At 44.0% G+C, this 22,327-nt stretch overlaps 1 protein-coding gene across 1 annotated transcript in view; it reads right to left on the bottom strand.

Annotated features, from left to right (window-relative positions):
• The window catches only part of ZDHHC9 (zDHHC palmitoyltransferase 9), a 42,478-nt gene extending 28,060 nt beyond the window's left edge, over positions 1–14,418 (bottom strand). Inside the window, exon 1 of the mRNA XM_072429305.1 lies at positions 14,307–14,418. The gene's annotated coding sequence lies outside the window, so the exon portion shown is untranslated. The remainder of the gene's footprint in view (positions 1–14,306) is intronic.
• Between the last annotated feature and the right edge of the window lie 7,909 nt (positions 14,419–22,327).

Below are 22,327 nucleotides of genomic sequence, written 5' to 3'. Positions count from 1 at the left end.
CAACACACTGCAGCAGAGAAATTACAGCCAAAACCTGTGAGCCAGCATTCCAGTTCAGGAAGTAGAAGTTGAAAAGCAAATGAAGGCGATGGTGTTTTGTGATCTCTGAGAGAGGTAAGAAATGCAAACAGGGGCACCTGGCAGACAGGGGGCACCTGTGAAAAGTTGACTAGTGCTGCCCCCCAAAACCCTATCTTTATCTCTCCCTTTTGACTTCCTCCCACCTTTTCCTTGCTCCCGTTTTTGCTCTTTCTACCCTTCCTGTCTTCTACCTGAAGCTGAACACAGTGCAGCTACACAATGGCCCTGGAAGAGTCCTCAGCAAGCAGGGGCCCCTGTACCAGCTCCTACAGTTCTTGCCTGCAAGCCAGCCCTCCATGTACAGCCTGCGTCACGACTGGTCAACTGAAGTCAGGCTTGTAGGCAGGAACTGTAGGAGCTGGTACAGGGGGCCCCTGCTTGCTGAGGACCGCCCAGGGCCCTCGTGCAGCTGCACTGCAATGTCTGCCCCTACCTGGAAGTCTTACATGGACACATTATTTAGCATACCTGTGCCTTGTATTAAAAAATGTATTTGATGCTCAGTCTACTTTAACAGTTTGCACATCCTAAAGAACTGCTGGGACTTGTAGTTCTTCCTCATACGTCAGGCTGAGCAATGGTCGGCCAATGTATAAAATTCATGCTCTCAGCTATATCTGCAGCTTTATTACGCTTCAGTACAGACTGAAAGCTGCTATATTGACACACAATACAACACCATTAGGTCACCCTGGCTAAATATTTATCTACTCCATGGAAATTAGAAGCAGTATTTGGACTCGTGTTTCAAGGCGTGGAATTGATTCTCAGATGGGAAAATATAACCTGTTCACCGGCTGCGTTTATCAGCTGGTAAATTGCACGCATTTCACATTTTTTCCTTCATCGCCTAAATGGACTGAACTGAACTTTGTCGTCTGATATTCTCCTTCATCCAGGCGGAAATTCAGCAAGTCGGAGGACTTTTGGGTCACGCACTTCCCAATGGATAAAAGTCGCATGAACAGCTACAGCACGGAGAAAGCAAAAACTGAAATGTACAGAATGCTGGAAAATGCAGAGATAATAGAAGGTTCTGCGGTCTGGGGGGAGAATTTAATAATATAAGAGATTGACTGCAGGTGGAGGATTCTAAAATCAAGTGTCAAGCCATCAGGATATAGCTTTGTACTGTTTTAATCTTTCATATTCGTTTCCAATGACTGATGAATGAAGGAACGATGTACACGCAGTGCCTGTTCTGTCCTATGGAGGGGCGCAAGCGAGTAGCAGCTGTATTCTCCTGCACAGCAGTTGTTACCAATCGTCATTCATTGATCAACTGTGGCAGATTGATGAACGACATCGGGTAACGGATGTACAAATCAGATCCGAGACAAGCACAACCATTCATTTTGGGTGATGATTATCTCTGTGCTCCACACAACCACTTTTAGCTGGGCGCGCCACCCAGCGCTTTTCAGTAACACCCAAAAAAAAGTTGGGTGCCCATAAAGGGGCCACCACCCACCTACAGATTCTTCCCACCCAGCTTTAAAAAAATTCTGGGGAGAATACTATATTATTATAATTTTGTTAAACAGTATGATTTTTCAGCTGGGTGGGAAGCTGTAGGTGGGTGGTGGCCCCTGTATTGTGACACAACTTTTCAGTAACCAGCCAAAAACAGCCGTGTGGTTACTGAAAAGTGCCGGGCGGTGCGCCCAGCTAAAAGAGGTCGGGGAGAACACTGCACAATGACCACAAATTGTCAAAAAAATGTGCTTCTGCGCCAATTTTTAATTCTTGTACCCAAAAGTATTTCTTAATGAACATTAAAAAGAACAACTACAGTTCTATCTGGAAAATTAAACATTGACTTTTTATATTATCTTAAATCCCATCTATGAGTCATAGTCAGATATTCAGATTACGTCATCATCAAGTCGGTGAAATAAATTGGTGAATTGTTTGAATCAGCCATGCATTGAATCAGCCATCCAAGTGTACCACCACTTTAGGATAAGCAAGGTGCATGAACAAACATAGACATATAAACAATGTTGGCATTTTTACTCCACCCTGGCCAATCCTGTCCTGCAGAAACAACAGTGTATACAAATACCCCACTACATGCCAGCACACAACCACCACCTGGGCACCCCGCGCCAGCACACAACCACGGCCTGGGCACCCCGCGCCAGCATACAACACCAACCTCGCCACCCCAAGCCAGCACACAACTGTTCCCACCCCACAACCCCCACCTCGGCACCCAGCGCCAGCACACAACCCCCACCTCGGCACCCAGCGCCAGCACACAACCCCCACCTCGGCACCCAGCGCCAGATTTTTCAGCTGGGTGGGAAGCTGTAGGTGGGTGGTGGCCCCTGTATTGTGACACAACTTTTCAGTAACCAGCCAAAAACAGCCGTGTGGTTACAGAAAAGTGCCGGGCGGTGCGCCCAGCTAAAAGAGGTCGGGGAGAACTCTGCACAATGACCACAAATCATCAAAAAATTTGCTTGTGCGCCAATTTTTAATTCTTGCACACAAAAGTATTTCTCTATGGACATTAAAAAGAACAACTACAGTTCTATCTGGAAAATTAAACATTGACTTTTTGGAATATCTTAAATCCCATCTATGAGTCATAGTCAGATCTTCAGATTACGTACCACCACTTCAGGATAAGCAGGGTGCATGAGCAAACATAGACATATAAACAATGTTGGCATTTAACTCCACCCTGGCCAACCCTGTCCTGCAGACACAACTGTGTATACAAATACCCCACTACATGCCAGCACACAACCACCACCTGGGCACCCCGCGCCAGCACACAACCACCACCTGAGCCCCCCTGTGCCAGCACACAACCCCCACCTCGGCATCCAGCGCCAGCACACAACTCCTACCTCACCCTAGCACACAAACCCCACCTCGCCACCCCACAACCCTTGCCACCCCACGCCAGCAGACAACCCCCACCTCGGCACCCAGTGCCAGCAGACAACCCCCATCTTGCCACCCCACGCCAGCAGACAATCCCCACCTCGGCACCCAGTGCCAGCAGACAACCCCCACCTTGCCACCCCACGCCAGCACACAACCCTTCCAACGCCAGCACAAAACCCTTGCCACCCCACGCCAGCACACAACCCCCACCTCGGCACCCAGCGCTAGCACACAACACAACCCCCACCTCGGCACCCAGCGCCAGCACACAAACGCCACCTCTTCATCTCATTGTAGGCTTGAAACTCTGAAAACTTGTAGTATTCCCCAACAAAGAAGTACACATATATACACATCCCAAGGGCATAGTTTACAAAACGAAGACAAAACAAGTCCATTGTTGGAGTCTCTACACATAATAGATTTTCATTGCCCAATATGAGTGTACACAGGTATACCCCAATATGAAAAGAAGGTTTTTACTAATCTGATGCAGCGTTCTCCCTAGCACCTTTTAGCTGGGCGCACCACCTGGCTGTTTTGGGGTGGTTACTGAAAAATACAGGCTACAACCTTCTTACAGCTTCTTTCCATCGAGCTTAAAAAAAAACATTTCTGGGGAGAATACTAATACTGCTGATGTGATAGACCAATGGCCGTCCATTAATGAACACCATTGTTATACTATTATATACCATGTAGCTCTTTTAGGCGGAGTCCTCTCCTCCCATTTATTGTACAGCGCTACATAATATGTTGGTGCTTTATCATACAATAATAATGCAGGGTGCATCTCACACTCATACAATACTCTTTTGTCTCCTTCCTGATCTCTCACCCAAAACAATGACAAACAATTGTTTCAGGGGAAAGTAATTACAAACAAATACTTCAGGATTTAAACAATCACTGACAAGATATGATGAATCCAATTTACTAAACACTGTGGGATTATATCCATAGCCAGGGAAGTAGGGCAGGACTTGGGAGGGAATAATACATAGAGGAGGGTTGGTGTCACAATGAGCCATGCAAGGTAAATTTTAATTAATACAAATTACTGTGCAATCATTACCATGTCATTTCCCTCCTGCCAGCTACTTTTTATGGCACCCATCTGCAAGATTCTGGGAAGTGCTTTGTATACTTTGAGCCTCCAATAGGTTTGACAAAGTAATCTCTTCCATTACCATCCAGATATAACAAGCACATTATATTTCACAAGCATTTTCAGCTTCCAGCTCCTCGTCCTCTTACGGAGATGAAGATCCTGATATTGTAATGAAGAATGCGGTCAGATTACATTCCCCCCCCCCACCGGTCTCCCGTGACCTCGTTCCTCCTCATAAATACAGACTATGGAATGGCAGATATAGATGAGTGATTGATGGGAGAGCCATTTGTATCTCAGCACCGCCTAACACAACGTCTTCCCTTGTATAGGATTTATAGATATTTTACGTAACTTACCTCAACTTTTCATATATACCAATGAAGGAGTTATTCTATCTTTCTGATGAATACAAACATATACGGTGATTCTGCCAGCTGAGCTCTCTGCTATTGCCAACAGTAATCAGTGTCGGTGGACTACAGGACCCTGCAGACCAGAGGGGGAGATCCTGGTAGTCCCATTTTTGTTGTCATCATAGGACAAAGGGTGTGTTACTTGCAGATCACCAGGGAAAAACACAAGTTTCATTCTAAGGGCCATTTCATTGCAGGACCATCATTACGTTTTGGGTGCACAATTAAGTCTTTACAAAATAAAAGGCAATTTGCTTATTATGGGTCAATTTCACACCATGGCACTCGAAATAGAAGGTCCCAGCCCCCAACTCTCCCGGGTCCCATGACATAACTCATCTTGCAGGCTGCTGGGTTGTTACATTCATTCTTCTTCTCAGAATTCTTTTTCACCCGGGTCGGGAGAAGCTGTAGGTGGGCACTTTTTTACTGCCCCCTTGTACTTCGGAATCTTTCCCAGTAATTTTTTTTAAGCTGGGTGTTTAGAAGCTGTAGGCAGGTGGTGGCCTCTGTATTGTGACCCAACTTTTCAGTAACCCCCCTAAAACATGTGTGGTCACTGAAATGTGCTTGGTGGTGCGCCCAGCTAGAAGAGGCTAGGGACAAGACTGTACTTTAAAATGCCTGCCCCCCTTATATATCCCATTTCTGTGTCATCTCTGTATAATGCCCCAACTGTCCAGTGCCTCTGTGTGGTGATCCAAAATGCCGGGTGAAGCGCCCGGCTAAAAGGGGCCGGGGAGAGCTCTATACATGAAGGGCCCACCTTTCCATTGGGAAGTGGTTGTCAGGGGTTGCAAGTCTCTTTGTTCAGGGGAGTGATTTTTTTAATATATATTTTAGATTTTATTTTTTTATTTTTATTCTCTTTAGAGAAGAGAATAATAATGAGAACACTCACTGGAACAATAAAAGTGACAGGACAACATTGTCACATAGGTATCTAAATTCCAATCGGATTCATCATATGCTAAAACCATCAGCTAGCAAAGTCTGTGGCTTGGCATGGATCATGGAGATATCATTACAAGAATAAATCATAAAAAGAAGCGGGTTGATGGAAAGAATGAAAGAAGAAGAAAACATTCCAATCAGGTCTTATCTTTTGAAGACTTGCTGATGAACCCATGCAGTGTTCTCCCCGGACCCTTTTAGATGGGCGCACCACCCGGCACATTTCGGTAACCACCCGGCTATTTTTGGGTAATTAGTGAATAGTTGGATCACAATACCGGGGTCACCACCCACCTACAATTACTTCACACCCGGCTTGCATGGATGAGGCCAGGTCTCCAATTTGGATAAACCATTACCAGCCGAGTTTATCATTTACCATGACCCAATTAAGTTTATGTTTAACAAAGTGCAAAACAACATTCCACTTTTTCCAGATTTCAATATCTCTATTCTAGCTGCTAGCAGGAAATCAGAAACAGTTTGGCGTATTTACGTCAATAATAGGAATTAAATGGATTGATCGGTAGAAGCGCACACGTGGCCTCACCTTTGGGTTCCATTCTCAGCTCACAGGAGTTTTTAAAGCGTACCTAAACTCCGAAATTTCACTTCACATATAAGGCCGGACAACCCCTTAATGTTAAGTAAGAATTCTGTTTGTTTTCTTTTTTAAGTGCAACACCCTTTAAACAAAAACAAAAAAAAAAGTGCAGCACCTTTCCCAAATTCTCGATCGCCTATGGGCATTTGGTCTGCATGGTGGCTGGTTAGCGGGAGGATGTTATATTCCTAATCCTAATCGTTGTTTTATTTCTTTCTAGATTCCCAACGCTGAATAATAACAATGTATTGAAAAAGTTGATCAATCTATGTAAGATTAGTTCCATCTCTAGGGGGTCTGTTTATAAAGTGGTGAACCTGACATTCATCGTAACATTACCACTGAAACACATGGAACTGGAAGATTGTCCACTGGGGAATAATTTAATGAATGTCAGATTCACTGTGTTATAAACAGGACACAATTATTATTAATAATAATATTAAGGCGTACCTACACTCAGAAGTTTGACTCTACATAAAAGGGTAGACAACCCTTTAAAGTAAAGTAAAAAATTTGGTATTTTTTTGTGCAACAACCCGTTTTTTTTTTTTTGTTTGTTTTGTTTTTTTAAAAGGGTGCAGCACTGCCCCCCTAATTAGGCGCCTAGGCGATCGAGAATGAATGGGAGTGCAAAGCTTCCCGGGATATCCAAGTCACACATTTTGGGAGGCTCTTTGCACGAGAAGGTGGCTATTTGTGCAAAGAGAAATATTTGCCGATTTCATGTATGCACAGTGAGATCGGCAAGTTTCTTTCCATTCTACATCACCCAATCTCGCGCCTAGGTCAGGTAACATAGGAAGAACCAGGAAGAAGAGGAGAAGATGGCGGTACTCAGAGCGCCAGTTTGGGGACGAATGCCGGGAAAACGCAGGACCCGATGCAAGATAACCCCGGATGGATCGGACTGCCTTGGGGATTGAAGGTAAGTGTATTTTTTTTTTTTTTGGCACTTTTCAGTTTCAGATTGGGAACAAATACGTGTCATCAACCTCTCAATAATAATGTAAGTTGATATAAACTTTTCAATTTGGTTTATGTGCCCAAGCCCTTAATGTCCGAGTAGGGACAAAACTGTAGGCTACTTGCGGCGCAGAAAAACTTTTAGGTATTGTATGAAATTAAAAAATCACTTTTATTAAATATACAAGAATAATAAAAACCATAAAAAAGGGAGTAACAGAGGTGTAAACACAAGGTATCCTTCAACAAAATTTTTACAAACGTGTATCAGTAATCAAAGAAACAGAGAAGTTGGGTCTCTTCCCGACGCGTTTCGCCCATGTGGGCTTCTTCAGGGGGTAATAGAGACCATTACATTACAGTATTGATAGTATGCCCAATGAAGAATGAAAGAAGTATATGTATATCAATAGTCGGGTGTAGACCCAAATAAAGAAATATTGAGGTGCTTTTTATGGGTTCAGACAGTGATAATTGTTGGAGGGGTCACTGACTCATGTTTTATGGGAAGATTCATTAAGGTTGTTGAAGAAAATATTCCTTATAGGAAGGGTTCAAGAAGGGGAGAATTTCACAATCAATATCAATGGAGGTCTAAGTTATAGGTTGATAGAGGAAAACTAAATGAAAGGATGAAACCTAACCTTGATATAGGGAATGTCTCCCGATTCCAGTAGTTGAATTCAGCTTCAGTTTAGAGGACATGTACTCCAAATAGGGAGATTTTTTATATTTATATGGGAGTAGTGAGCCCGCTGTGGTCATCCAATTTGGGAACGGATGCCGGGACGACGCGGGACCCGACGCAAGACACCCCGGATGATCGGACTGCCCTGCGGGATTAAAGGTAAGTGTATTTTTTTTTCAGTTTAGTTCCACTTTAAATCTCACATCTAGTTTAGCTTTTACACAAGAATCCCCCAAGCATGAGCGAGGTGAGAGGAGACGTCAGTCTGGCGCTCATAGCCGCCGCACATCTGGTGGCAGAGACCCGCACACTCCAGTAAGCACAGTGTGACGTCTCGCAGCTACGAGCGATGCCGCTTCCATTGGCATCCGTCCTACACCCAGCCGGAGCTGTAATTGATTCAGGAGCTCAGAAGAGACGTTGTGCTGGGAAGACCGAGGAGCACATGGGACGGTTCCCATCTGCTGACGCGCATGGCCCTGCACTGCAGATCCCAGGGCAGCTTCTCACCCGTGAGCCATGCCTGTGCCAGCCAAGACAATAATGAAATATCTAAATATATCTCGGATTATAAAAATACGTTGGCTACGACAGACTCAAGAATCTTCAATGTGCACCAATTTAGATAAATGTTCCTGGATGTAGTAATATTTCTCCATTTTATATACAGGCAATGTCCTATATACGGCTCCTATCCCCAATATTAAAGAAGACCACTGCCCGGCTCAGTGCCGCCAAACTCGCAATGCCCAAGCACTCCAAAAACACTTGGCTTGAGTCAATGGAAAAGTAAATTGCCGTTCCAGAAGCGCATATTAAAATCACTGCAGAACTTACCGTCATTAAATATAATTGGAGCAGCAATTTGTGATGAACGGAAGTACAAGTGATCTCATATCAGTGGATGTATTCTGTATGGCTCCACACATTATAAGGATATAATAAATCCACAATACAAATTTGCATTCAACATCAATTAATAATGATCATTTAGAAGATGATCTGAATTTGGTTTGATCATTCAGAAACAATTCAGGAGATTCAGCCACCGACTGATCATGTTGATGGGGTGTACGATGATACGGATATATGCCAGGCCACCATAACCTGGTTTAATAAATCTCTGCAAGACTGGAGATGATAGACAGATATCATTGGAGAACCTGGGTGATCTAATAACCCTGGAATGTATCATTTGATACTCGCTGGCAAATGTTTTCAAACCGGGACCAGATCCGGTCCTAGGTTTGTTGGATCACCCATGATAGTCAGTCTTGTCCAGTCTTAGGACCCATAGTAATGGTGGCCCTTGCAGATTTTCATATGATCATACAAGCAAATGAATCAACTAGTTGAACAGCCCAAAATAAATGGAGCCCCATGTGTGGCTCCTAGACATGTTAGCTGGAGGGAAGAGGGGGCTTATTTTTAAAACTGCCCCCATAAGTGACGTTACCGTTCAGTGTTCTCCTTACCATCATACTGATATCCAGACTCACACAAAAGAACCGGTCATAATCCAGAGTTATACCTATGACAGGCCCGACCGATACAAACCCCATAAATGACACCAAAAATGTTGCCCCACCCGATCTCCCCATCATATCCAAAATGCTATAAAGAGATAATAAGGTGAGCTTCTCTACACACCCATTTTACTGAAAAATCTAAGAATTACATACCAGTCTCTGGTTCAGGTGCTTTATACCGTTCTCACTGCATTACAATTTTTCAGCATAGCTTAAACCAGAAAATTGATCTATATCAGGGGTATCAAACCCTGGCCCGAGGGCCAAATCTGGCCCTCAGGGTTCTTTTTTTTTTGGTCCCCCAAAGAAATCCATAAATGAACTACATCTGGCCCGCCCGTGTTACCACCTCACATCATCATTTTCAATACATGCAATACATAGACATTATTCCTGTACACCCATCATGTGACACAAAGCCTAGGCAAAGATCACATGGTGCCTGACGACAAGGGGCATTGTGTTTGTTTCAATCCATTAGAGACTGCATAGTGTAATATTTAGTGTCAGACAAACTTGTGATATGAGAGGATGAACACACAGGCTGCATAGATAGAAATTAGTCTTTTCAACCCTAAAGTGTGTGTAGAGGGGTTTGTTTGTGTTAGTTATGGATGAAGTAGTAAACTTCAGTGTCCTCCCCAGCCCCTTTTAGCTGGGCGCACCACCCGACACATTTCAGCAATCACCCGGCTGTTTTAGGGTGGTTACTGAAGAGTTGGGTCACAAATCGGGAGCTTCCACCCGCCTACAATTTCTCTCCTCCCAGCTTTAAAAAAATTCTGGGTGGAGCACTGAACTTCCTCAATTTTTTCAATAAATTTCAACTTTGGCCCTGGACTTGGTCTAAGTTTTCAATTTGGGCCCTCTGTGTATTTGAGATTGACACCCCTGATCTAAACCATAACTAGAGGTCATTTAAATTGTTAAAGCACCAGGTACCAGAAACAATTACCATTAAAAAAAAATACCCCAACCCAATTATTATGAAACTGTACTATAGCGCCAACATAATATGCAGCGCAATAGGGGTTGCAAATGACAGACGGATACAGGAGGAGAAGAGGAACCTGGCCAGAAGAGCTTACAATCTAAGAGGAGGTGGAATCTCAATTCTCCTTTTCAGCCTATCCTTCTCTAAATACACGTCAATTCTCAGGACCGGATTCCCAATACTAACAATGACTTCTGCAAACCATGCCAGTGTTCTCCCCGGCCCCTTTCAGCTGGGCGCACCACCCGGCACTTTTCAGTAACCAGCCGGCTGTTTTTGGGTGGTTACTAAAGATTTGCATTACAATACAGAGGCCGCCACCCGCCTACAATTACCTCCCACCCACTGCATGCCTGTGCTAGGTGTATGAACGCCGCCATTTGCAACCTCCACATGTGCACAGATGTCATTCCATAACCGTGCCTGCATGCAGGGAAGGATCCCCATTGGATGAGTTCATTGAAAGCCATTTTTGTATTATTTCTGATTGGATCTGTTGTAAAAGCATTCTCTACATCGATGTTTCTTGATCTAACTTGGGGGAACTCTAGAAATAACTTTCAGGTCTTCAAGGAACCTCTGCTATAATTAGTGTTCTCCCCAGACACTTTTAGCTGGGCGCTGCACCCGGCACTTTTCAGTAACCACCCGGCTGTTTTTATGTGGCTACTGAAGATTTGGGTCACAATACAGGGGCTGCCACCCACCCGGCTCAAAAAAATGACTGGGTTGAGCACTGAATTATTATATCCACAGTATATTAGTATGGTGGTCAGTATGAAGAATGACATTGCTGGCCAGTGGGAGGAATGTCACCCTTAAGCTGCGTACACACATGCAATAATTATCGTTGGAAACAAACGACTAACGACCGGTCGTCTGATAATAAAGTGCACAACCACTGAGCACTGACAACTGTCGCTGGAAAGGAACCATTGAGCTGGAAACGACTGATCTGATTGGGCGACGATGGTTCGCTATCTATCGTGTGTACGGTCGTGCATGTTTCTGCCGTACACTTACTCCTTTACACGTCACTCCGTGCATCGGTCAAACAATCGTATCTAGCGTGTGTACACTATTGGTGGATTATATTTGAACAATCGTTACAGCATGTACAGAATCGTGCACAATACGATCGTTCAAAATAATCGGGAATAATCTTTAATCGTTGGTTTTGTAATGATAATTATAATAATGATAATTAGAAAACCAACGATTTAAGGGCAGCATGGTGACTCAGTGGTTAGCACTCCGGCCTTTGCAGCGCTAGGTTCCAGGTTCGATCCTCAGCCGGGACACTATCTGCATGGAGTTTGCAGGCTCTCCCCGTGTCTGCGTGGGTTTCCTCCGGGTACTCCGGTTTCCTCCCCCATTCCAAAAACATACAGTTAGGTTAATTGGCTTCTCCCAACAATTGACCTTAAACTGCGGTAATAACATAGGACTATGGTAGGGACATTAGATTGTGAGCTCCTTTGAGGGACAGCTAGTACGACTCGGAGAGCTGCCGCAACTATGTGTTCTATAAGGAAATAATACCTGAGCTAATATTTGTCATGGCTGCTATATATAGCACCTACACGTTCTGTAGCGCAGTACAACGGGTTGCAGAAACACACACACATATAAATAAATAAAACATATGTGTTTGGAAAGCATTAGAAACCAGCAGAATGAAAGGATCTCCGATATTCCACGTTAAAGGGCCAATCCGACCCAAATTGCTGTTTCCGGATTTCCTGGATGATGGAGAGTTATCCGGGGAATAATTCCTTGTTTAGGGATTCCGGTAATCTCATCCACAGCGCTGCCAGGTGTGCACAGCAGCCATGGGCAATGCCAATAGAAGCAATGACATTGGAGGGGGGACCCCACAACACACCCCACCTTAAATTGTAATACAGCTTTTGATTGGTTGGAGCTTTAAGATATTTAAAGCGAATTTATGAAAGATAACGGCATTCTGAAGAGAACGTCTCCCGTGTTCTACCCCTGATGAGTTTCTGGGAGCGCGGGGACCTGCAAGCTCCATGTGTTCATTGCCATCTTCCCAACATCACATGATCAGGCCGGGTGATTGGATGCCACGGCATAAGAGGGATAAGTGATAAGAGCCCAGGGGTGGGGAGAGAATAAAACGAAAAGGGAGGGGGGAGTAAAAGTGAGACAGAGAAAAAGAACTGGGGGGTTAGATAGAAACAGAGGGGAAAAATGGGGAGACGCACGGCGCCAAGACTTCTCTAGAGCTGCCCCGACTCTCTGGAATGGGCTCCTCGTCCTATTCGGCTTAAAACCCCACGCTTCCCCCTCACCTACCCGTCTTCTGTCTCCTAAACCCTCAGCACTCACCTAACACTCCATACCCCCTCCTATTGTGTGATACTTCCCCCACCTACTAGATTGTAAGCTCTTCGGGGCAGGGTCCTCCCCTCCTCACTGTCTGTATCTGTCTCTCAACTCCTATTTATTGTACAGCGCTGCGTAATATGTTGGCGCTATATAAATCCTGTTTATTATTAATAATAGGAGAGATGGAGAAGGGAGGGGGCAAAAAAGAAAATAGGATGGGGCAAAGGAAAGAGAAATAAAATAGAGAGCGGAGGAAGGCAGTGCCCAGGGGGTAATGACCGGTAAATTTTTGTTACTACTATATCAAATGTAAGGTATGATCAGCAGAACGGTTTCACCATTGTGAATGTCAGGCTGGGGAGGAGCAGGATTCTATGCATCACAGTAATGGCATCAGATTGGGTGGTGACCATGTTTGGTTAATGCAGCAATGTGTTAGGATTCCCTATAATCACTGAAGCAGGGGATATTGCTTATACACTATACTGATTATACACGTCTGTCTATTGATATTTATTTATATGACAATTCTAATGTTTGTCCCTTTAATATCCTCTCCATTCACAATGAAGCACCAATGTTATCCTGTTTCCCACTGGTGGAAGGTGTGGAGCACATCAGTTTCTGATATTTGATGTTTTTTTCTTTTCTGCATCCATTGACACAAAGCGTGTTCCTTTAATCACCGATTTCAATTTAGGAAATAGAAAAAAGTCCCAAATCTGGTGAATATGGAGGATGTTCCAGCGTAGTAATGTGTTTGTCAGTCACAGAAAGTGCTGTGTGAGAAGGAGCATTGTCCTGATGAAAAATGAAACCATTTCCCACATTTCTCTCTCAGCTTTGTCTTCCTTATAATAATGTTGGGTCACTGTTGAGCCTTCTGGAACCCATTCTGCCTTCATGTCACAAAACACGATAAGCATGGCTGTGAATTTGGACTTTTTGGATTCTTGGTGATGAAGGTGATGACTTTATGAAAAAGCTTCAGCTATACCTCAAGTTGCTGCAGAATATCAGCGCAAAATCCCTTGCAGCACTCTTTGTGCTCCGGTGTAACATTTTAATAAAGAGCTGACATTTATATAAAGTGCAAACAACATAGATGTTTTGATGCATTTCCATCTGTGTGAATAGATCTAGATCTTTTGGTCATATTTTAGAGAAATATCTGCAGAAATTCAGCATAACATACATGCAAGAACTTTCTAGTGGAACATTAATGACATATGAGCTCAGCTCATCACGGGTAATTGGCTACAATTATTATTATTATTACACAGGATATATATAGCACTGACATATTGCACTGCGCTTTACAAAGTTTCAAACACACCAACTGCCACTTTAAAAGTACTGTACTCCATATATGAAAGAAAACATAAAACTTTCATCTACTTACATCTTCATTGGTCGTCTGGTTCAGAGATACCAGGAATGTATGGAATCCAGTTAATCCCACCACAGACCATAGTGTGAAGAAACAGATAAACACTTCCAGGACAGTGGGGAGGACAAGTTAAGGAGCTGCAACAATTCTGGGTTAACAAGTTTTACATTTATTTTAAAGACTTCAAGACAAACATACTAAACACCCGCCGATCCCGGTTACAATCAATCAGTGCCATCCAGCACCGTGCGCGCTCCCTGATATCAGTGCGCGCTCCTGTCACATTATATCGGCGATATATCGGCCACACAGCCCGCCCTTACCTGCAGATCCCCGGCTTCTCCTCACACACACACACCGGTCAGCTCAGCCCCGGCTCCGGCCAATCTCCGCTTCTTTCATTTCAGTCCTCTGACGTCACGACCCGGACAACATTGTCTCATCGATTGGACCGCCTATCCGCCCTTCTCTCCTCTGATTGGTGGAGATTTGTGCCAGTCGCCGGGCACATCTGGCCTGCTGGGTCCTAGGAGGAGCAGGATTCTCACGAGGAGCACAAGCCAGCCAATCAGAAGACGATTACAGGCTTGGGGGGGGACAAGATCTGGAATGGAATCTGGAGAGATCTGATGGCAGGAGAAATAATATAAAAGCAGGCTAGACTGAAGAGCTTGCAATCGAGCGTATCAGTTGTATTATTATTATTAATAATAATATAATTATTATATAATTAATAATAAATAGTTATTATATAGCACCAACATATTACACAGCGCTGTACATTAAATAGGGGTTTACAAATGACAGACAGACACAGACAGTGACACAGGAGGAGAGGACCCTGACCCGAAGAGCTTACAATCTAGGAGGTGGGGGAAGTATCACACAATAGGAGGAGGATATGGAATGGTGGGAAGTAGTTAGGGTTTAGGAGACAGAAGAAGACGGGTAGGTGAGGGGGAAGCGTTGGGTATTAAATGAGCAGAAAGTAGGAGCAAGCCACATAGGATGAGAACGTCCATTCCAGAGAGCCGGGGCAGCTCTAGAGAAGTCTTGGAGCCGTGCTTGTGATGAGGTAATGAGTGAGGAAGTTATTAGTAGGTCATTGGAGGAGCGAAGAGAACATCTAGGGGGGATTTTTATCAACTTTTTGTGATAATAGAATGAACGAGGAGAAGCGAGAGACACCCAGCTGCATCCTCCACCGTGACAAATTGCTAAACGACCAATTAGGGATGACGTTGTCATATCCTATGGGGGAGGATGCAGCGGGGTGACTCCAGCTCATCCTCCCCTCTCTATGGAACTGAACACCACTGATCACAATATCCAGTGACATAAATCTGTACAAAGCTTATTATTAATAATAATTGTGTCCTCTATTTATAACACAGTGTATCTGACATTCATTGAATTATTCCCCCGTGGACAATCTTCCAGTTCCATGTGTTTCAAAGGCAGGGAATATTATCACTTAGTTGCATCACTTTCACCTGGGCATTTTGGGTGAATGTTGGGTAATAGGTGCTATAGCCAATAAATTACTATCATTAATATTATTAAACAGGATTTATATAGCACCAGCATTTAATGTGGCGCTGTACATTAAATATGGGTAGCAAACAACAGACAGATACAGACAGTGACACAGGAGGAGAAGAGGATCCTGTCCAGAAGAGCTTACAATCTAGGAGGTGGGGGAAGCAATAGACGGGGGGTTGTAATCAGACTTTTTGGATTTTTGGCACTGGAGACGATCGTCCATAGCGTTCAGGAGAAAATCTTCTGTCCATAAAGTCTCTAAGATGTCATTCAGTCATTCCAGATCAATCTAAGGGAAGGTTCGGATTTGAAGTGATCTTGCTGGGATCCTGACGACTGGCGCCTTGCCACTCAATGCCGCTAGCTTGGTCACTTGCATCGCAGTGCCATTCCCCGCACAGAGGACAGATGGCAGCAGTGAGCAGTACTGGTGCCTGCACATTCCTGGTACCACTGTGCCACCCCGATTCATTTTAAATGGGGCAGCCACAGGGAGAGGCTACATTGCCCCTCAGGCTGCGGTTCACTGGCAAACAGAAATGGTGACCTCATTGCCAGTCTAACCATAGCCCGACCGATAACTATACTTTTTATTGAAGAGGACTCAGCAGGGAGTCCCTCCCACATCCCCCCCATCATTTCCAGAACAGACAGGCAGCCAACTAATGTCACCGTTTACAGCACATTCATTGAGCCTGTTTCCATTAATGACCTCCCTGATGTGACAACATCTATGACTGTCTTTCAGGTCAGTATAGGTGACCACCAGTAGATGGTGCTGTGTCATTATATACAGTGTGTAACAAACTCTAATGCAGGGAACTAAGGTTCCTCTGAAGATTGCTAGAGGTTCATTAGGCAATGAGCAATTTGTCACTGTTTTTGTGACCCCATTGATGGTTTTGGCTATCTATAATGGTGACAATATACCCAATGGCCAGCAATGTAAGAGGAATTCTTCTCACTGACCACCACACTAATATCCAGTGAGCTGTGATATAGTCAAAGTATAGTCAAACGTAATTTAAAGTTTTCCCTATGTTAAAAAGGAAACACTGCTCCAGTCTGTACTAGATTTATGTTACACATCTAATGTCCAATCCAGGAGCAGAAATAGGGAGGTTCAAAGGTGCGACTGCAGGACAGCCCTGGACCCTCACCCATCGGGGCCCCCATGGGGTTCCCATGTCAGTTTTGCACAGGGGGCCGCCATTGGCTATGTTCACCACTGGTCTAATCTTTTTATGGGAACGTATGATGCCAGGACTGAATCAACATGCACACAGGAGTTACATCATTCCAGCCTGGCCAATGAAGATGGATGAAGATCAGGAATCTGAAAGAGGACAATGTGAAGATGGCAGCGCCAGCAACAGAATGGGGACAGGTGATTGTATTTTCAGAAATCCTTCCATCAGGCAAGTGAGGTTCCTGCAGAGGGACAGGCAATAACTGCCTAGTCTAATTTAAAGCGCCACCTGCTGGTTGCTCGACAAATGGCCGATGGCCGAAAGCACATGGCGGGAGAGGTTCTTGGTTCTGCAAAAACAATTTAATGTTTCTGTAATAGGAACCAGCTACACCGTGCTCACCTTTTGACATTTATTAATAACGGCGGCGGTCTGCCAGTCCGCTTCTGCCCCCACATATACCTGTCACGGTGCATAACCACAATGCTACTGAAAGCCAAATTGGACATGACTAAATGCATCTCTACCTTCCCCATACAATACAGAATTATCCTACACATCTGATAGAATTCATCTCCGGCGTTTATTTCATTAGATGAATTTGTGTAGTTTTGATTATAAGTATTGATTTCCAATAATGTGCTTTCCATTTAGTGAGCAGCTGGCCATAAGAACGCTTTTAGTCTGGGAGTAAACCACTTCAGGGAAAGGAGCGCCAACAACAGTGGGAGCGCAACACACACACATCGATTCCTAACCCCTGAGAAGAGTGCGGAAACCCAAAATCTGTTTTATATTGTGCTTGTCATCATGGGTCACTGCATACAGATTGCTTGGTTAAGGATCCTGCCAGGAGGGATGATATGGTGTGGTTTGCAGAAAATTGCTTTGGCTGCAAAAATTGTCACTGGATGAGACAGAAGATGTGTTATGACTTCACATTACCTCCTCTCCTTCTCCTCTCCTTCTCCTCTCCTCCACTTCTCCTCTCCTTCACTCTCCCCCTTTCTCCTATATTTCTCCTCTATCCTCTCCTTCTCTCTTCTCCTCTCCTCTCCTTCACTTTCCCCCTTTCTCCTGTACCTCTCACATATCCTCTCCTTCCCTCTCTCCTCTCCTTTTCCTGTCCCCTCCCCTTCTACTCTCCTCCTCTCTACTTCTTTCTTCCCCTTTCCCCCTATCCTTCTGATCTATCCTCTCTTTCTTCTTTCATATCCTTCTCTTCTCTTCACCCCTTCTACTCTTCTTCTATTCACCTCTTCTAATTTACTCTCCTTCTTCTCCCGTTTATTCTCCTCTCCTCCTCTTCTTCTCTCCTTCACCCTATCTCTTTCTCTCCTTGTCTCTCTTCCCTTTTTTCCTATCCTTTTCCCTTCTCCTCCTGTTCTACTCTCCTTCGCTTCTCCTCTCATTCTCTCTTCCCCTTTCTCCTATCCTTCTTGTCTATCTTTTACTTCTCTTTCTCCTTTCCTATCCTTCTCTCCTCTCCTCCCCTTCTAGTCTCCTTCTATTCACCTTTTCTACTCTCCTCTCCTTCTGTTCTCCTCTCCTCCTCTTATTCTCTCCTTGTCTCTCTTCCACTTCTCATCTCTTCCCTTTTCTCCTATCATTCTCTCCTCTCCTTCTCTTTTCTCCTCCTATTCTCTTTCTCTCTCTCCTCTCTCCTACCATTCTCCTCTGCTTTCTTCTTATCTTCCCCTGCTATACTTTCCTCTCCTCCCCTTCTACTCTCCTTCTCTGCTTCTCTCCTCTCCTCCTCTTATTCTCTCTTTGTCTCTCTTCTGCTTCTCCTTTCTTCCCTTTTCTCATTCATCATTCTTTCCTCCTATTCTCATCTCCTTTTCTCTTCTCCTCTTCCCCCCCCCCCCCCCCCCCCCCCCATTCTCCTCTCCTTTTTTCTCCTCTCTTCCTCTTTCTACTATCCTTCTCTTGTCTTTTCCCTTTCTCTCTTCTCCTCTCCTTTCATCTCTTCTCTCCTTTTCTCTCTTTCTCTCCTCTCCTTCTCGTCTCCTTTCTCTTCACCTTTTCCACTCTCCTCACCTTCTATTCCCCTCTCCTCCTCTTATTCTCTCCTTGTCTCTCTCCCACTTCTCATCTCTTCCCTTTTTCTCTCCTCTCCTTTTCTCTTCTCTACTCCTGTTATACTTTCCTCCCCTTTTACTCTCCTTCTCAACTGCTTTTCTCCTCTTCTCTCTTTTATTTCTCCTGTCTTCCCCTTTCTCCTCTCCTTCTATTCACCTCTTCTACTCTCCTCTGCTTCTCCTCCCATTTCTCCTATCCTTCTCTCCTCTCCTCCCTTTCTACTCACCTCCTATTCTCCTCTCCTTCTCCCCTACCATTCTCTCTTCTCCATCTTTCCTCTCCTCTCCTTTCCCATCTCCTTCTCCCTATCCACAGAGAGAACAGAAAACGATGCTAACTGATGTGTAGAACAGACATAGAGCGCAGAAAGTTATCAGTTTATATGACTTCTGGCAGGATCAACAGATATATTTTCTCTTGCTATATTTACCAGATGAAAGGAAACCAAAAGAGAAGTCCATTGATTAGAGAGTTAGAAGCAAGACATATATAGGAACAGCAGTCACATTATTATTAGCATTGTCACAGAAATAAAATAAAGAGCACCCGGCCTTAAACAAACAGATGAATAATATTAGGAATATGTAAATATTTGGAACTAAATAATCATTGGGGCATCTGGCAATGCTTTTTGCTGCTGGGAAACCAACTGAAGCGATAATATAACACAATGAATGTTTAATATTAATACTTCTACATTACTATTTGTGTGTGGATGGAATAAACAAAGAATTCATAAGAATGGAACATAGCTAATAACTAGAGAATGGATCCCATGAGCTCCCAGCATGAGCTCCCAGCGCCTCTGTGTGGTCAGATAGAGGTACTGCACTCTGTGCCAATAACTCTCAGGTGATCATCTCTGCAGCCATGGCATGAAAGGTGGTACAGTGACCTTTACATCCTGCATGTTTCTCTATGTGTGTGTCTTGTGATCTAGTTAAACTGCTCGTAATCTTCTATCTGAGGTGAAGGTCAAGTAAAGATGAACCAAGGACTGTTATACATAATCCCAGAAGCAATGAAGTCCTTTATGCTCCTTTCACATCTATTAGGATTTGCTCTGGTTGTTTCTGCTCTAGTTACATAAACTAATAGATAAGTCTAAGAGGACTAAACTTTTATCTAGGTGAGAGAATCTTCCCAAGCAATGGTTCCTCTTAGAACAGGGGTGTCAAACTCAAATACACAGGGGGTTAAAATTAAAAAGTGAAGTCCAACCTTGAAATTTATTGATTTTTTTTTCTTATTATTAGATATAAATGCTTTTCATATGGAAACAAAGAGGTTTTGCTTCACATTCAATCTGGAACACTCCAATAATTGAGAAAGAGGCAAAGGATTTTTTTTAAATTTTATTTAGGAAAAATTCTTATGCCTCCTTCTCTATGTGTAGCCTTCGGAGTTAAATTTCAATGGTAACCTTTCTGCATAGGCTAACAATAATAATAACAAAATTATTCCAAGTAAATCCAACCATTCAAGTCCATGCCTTGGAGTAGTAAGGAAAAGCTGAGGCGGAGTGCCGGAAATGCCAGATGTGGCCAATGCGGAGCTAAATCTTAAGAGTGGCCGCCGCTGGAACTCCCTCTTCATTGAATTAGCGCCACTACTAAAATTCCCGGCATTATTTACATCTATAAAACAGTCCAATGCGGGGCCACACATAGGCAGAGAGCCTGCTGGTCTATAGACGCGAGTGATGCCGGGAATTGTAGTAGCGGTGCTATTCAGGCCATCTGCAGTTCATATTTAGAATTCCTCTGAGGCCAAAAAGAAAGGATGTTGGGGGCCAATTTGGCCCTCGGGGGCCAGAGATTGACAGCCCTGTCTTAGAAGGAAACAACAAAAAACTCATAGGAGGGAAATAAACAGATGGAGGAGAAGATTGTCATATGTAAGATGACATCCAAAGATATATTCCGGGGAGGTAATAATAAAAAGATTCCTCGTAGAGAGGGGTAAAGATAAAGATGTTCAAAGGAAGAGAAATTATAACCTTATGGGAGGAATGAAGACAGAGGACATTCCCATGGGAGGTAGAAAGACAAATATTATCCTTCTTGGGGGCATAAAAAACAGAAGACCCCCAATAGAAGACTTAGAAGAAGTGCAAAGAAGATCTGGGAGGGATGAAGACAGAGGGCAATGGCTTGGGAAAGATAAAGATGAAAGCTGAAATATTCCTAGGAGGGATTAAGGCAAAGAATAAGCTTTGAAAAAAATCGGAGAACATCCCCCTGGGTGGTAACGGCAGCATGGAAGGTGGCATGAAAACTGGAGGGATAAAGACAGAGGACATTCACCTGGGTGGAGTAAAGACAGGTGACTTTACTCCTGGGATGGATGAAGACAGAGAATATCCTCTTGGTGGGATAAAGAACAATGGCTTGGTGACCATCCTTCTGTGTGTCAACTTTCAACCTAACTCTTGCCTTCGATATATCACCCACCTGGTCAATGGCAGAGAGAGATCCGTAACCTTGACCACAACCTATTCACAAACTGCCTTACGTCCCTAAACCCTCTAAAATCACCTCCCCAGATAAAGCTGCCACTCCGTTCAACTATGCTCTTTCTGCTGCAGCCAGACTCATCCATCCTTCCCACCTACCTACCCCATACACAGCCTGCCCACCTAACTACCCCATACACAGTCTTCCCACCTAACTACCCCATACACAGCCTTCCCACCTACCTACCTACCCCATACACAGCCTGCCTACCACTCCCCTTCTGCTGCATCTCTTTGTAGTTCTTTTCATTTTTTTTCATTTCACCTTAGAATCAAATTCATCTCCTGTGCTTTGCCTTCAAATCCCTCCACAGTTCTTGTCCCACTTACATTTCTGACCTGATAGATAAACCCCCACCCCCAGCCGCTCTCTTTGCCCCTCCAATGACCTACTAATGACTTCCTTACTCATAACCTCATCACATGCACAGCTCCAAGACTTTTCTAGAGCTGCCCCGACTCTCTGGAATGGTCTCCTCGTCCTATTCGGCTTGCTCCTACTTTCTGCTCATTTAAAACCCAATGCTTCCCCCTCACCTACCCGTCTTCTTCTGTCTCCTAAACCCTCACTGCTTCCCACCATTCCATATCCCCCTCCTATTGTGTGATACTTCCCCCACCTCCTAGATTGTAAGCTCTTCGGTGCAGGGTCCTCTCCTCCTCCTGTGTCACTGTCTGTGCCAGTTTGTCATTTACAACCCCTATTTAATGTACAGCACTGCGTAATATGTTGGCGCTATATAAATCCTGTTTATTATTAAAAATAATGAAGGCAGAGGACATCCTCTTTGGAGGGATGAAGGCAGAAAACATGAATTAGATGTTAGGCATGCAGTATTAGGTGAAATGAATGATAATATTATATTATACCTGGCATTTCCTGGATCTTCCTTTTTGTTTATTATTTCATTATTCCCATAACAAAGTTTTATTTTTAATTGAATGAAATCAGCACAAATAGCAAAGCAACAAATCAGTATGGGCGTGGTTATAGTATGCCAACGTCACGTGATCA

Source organism: Pyxicephalus adspersus, chromosome Z (assembly GCF_032062135.1).
Source record: "Pyxicephalus adspersus chromosome Z, UCB_Pads_2.0, whole genome shotgun sequence".
Lineage (NCBI taxonomy): Eukaryota > Metazoa > Chordata > Amphibia > Anura > Pyxicephalidae > Pyxicephalus > Pyxicephalus adspersus.
The sequence above is the reverse complement of the archived record's forward strand: the minus strand, read 5'-3'. Positions and strand labels throughout refer to the sequence as shown.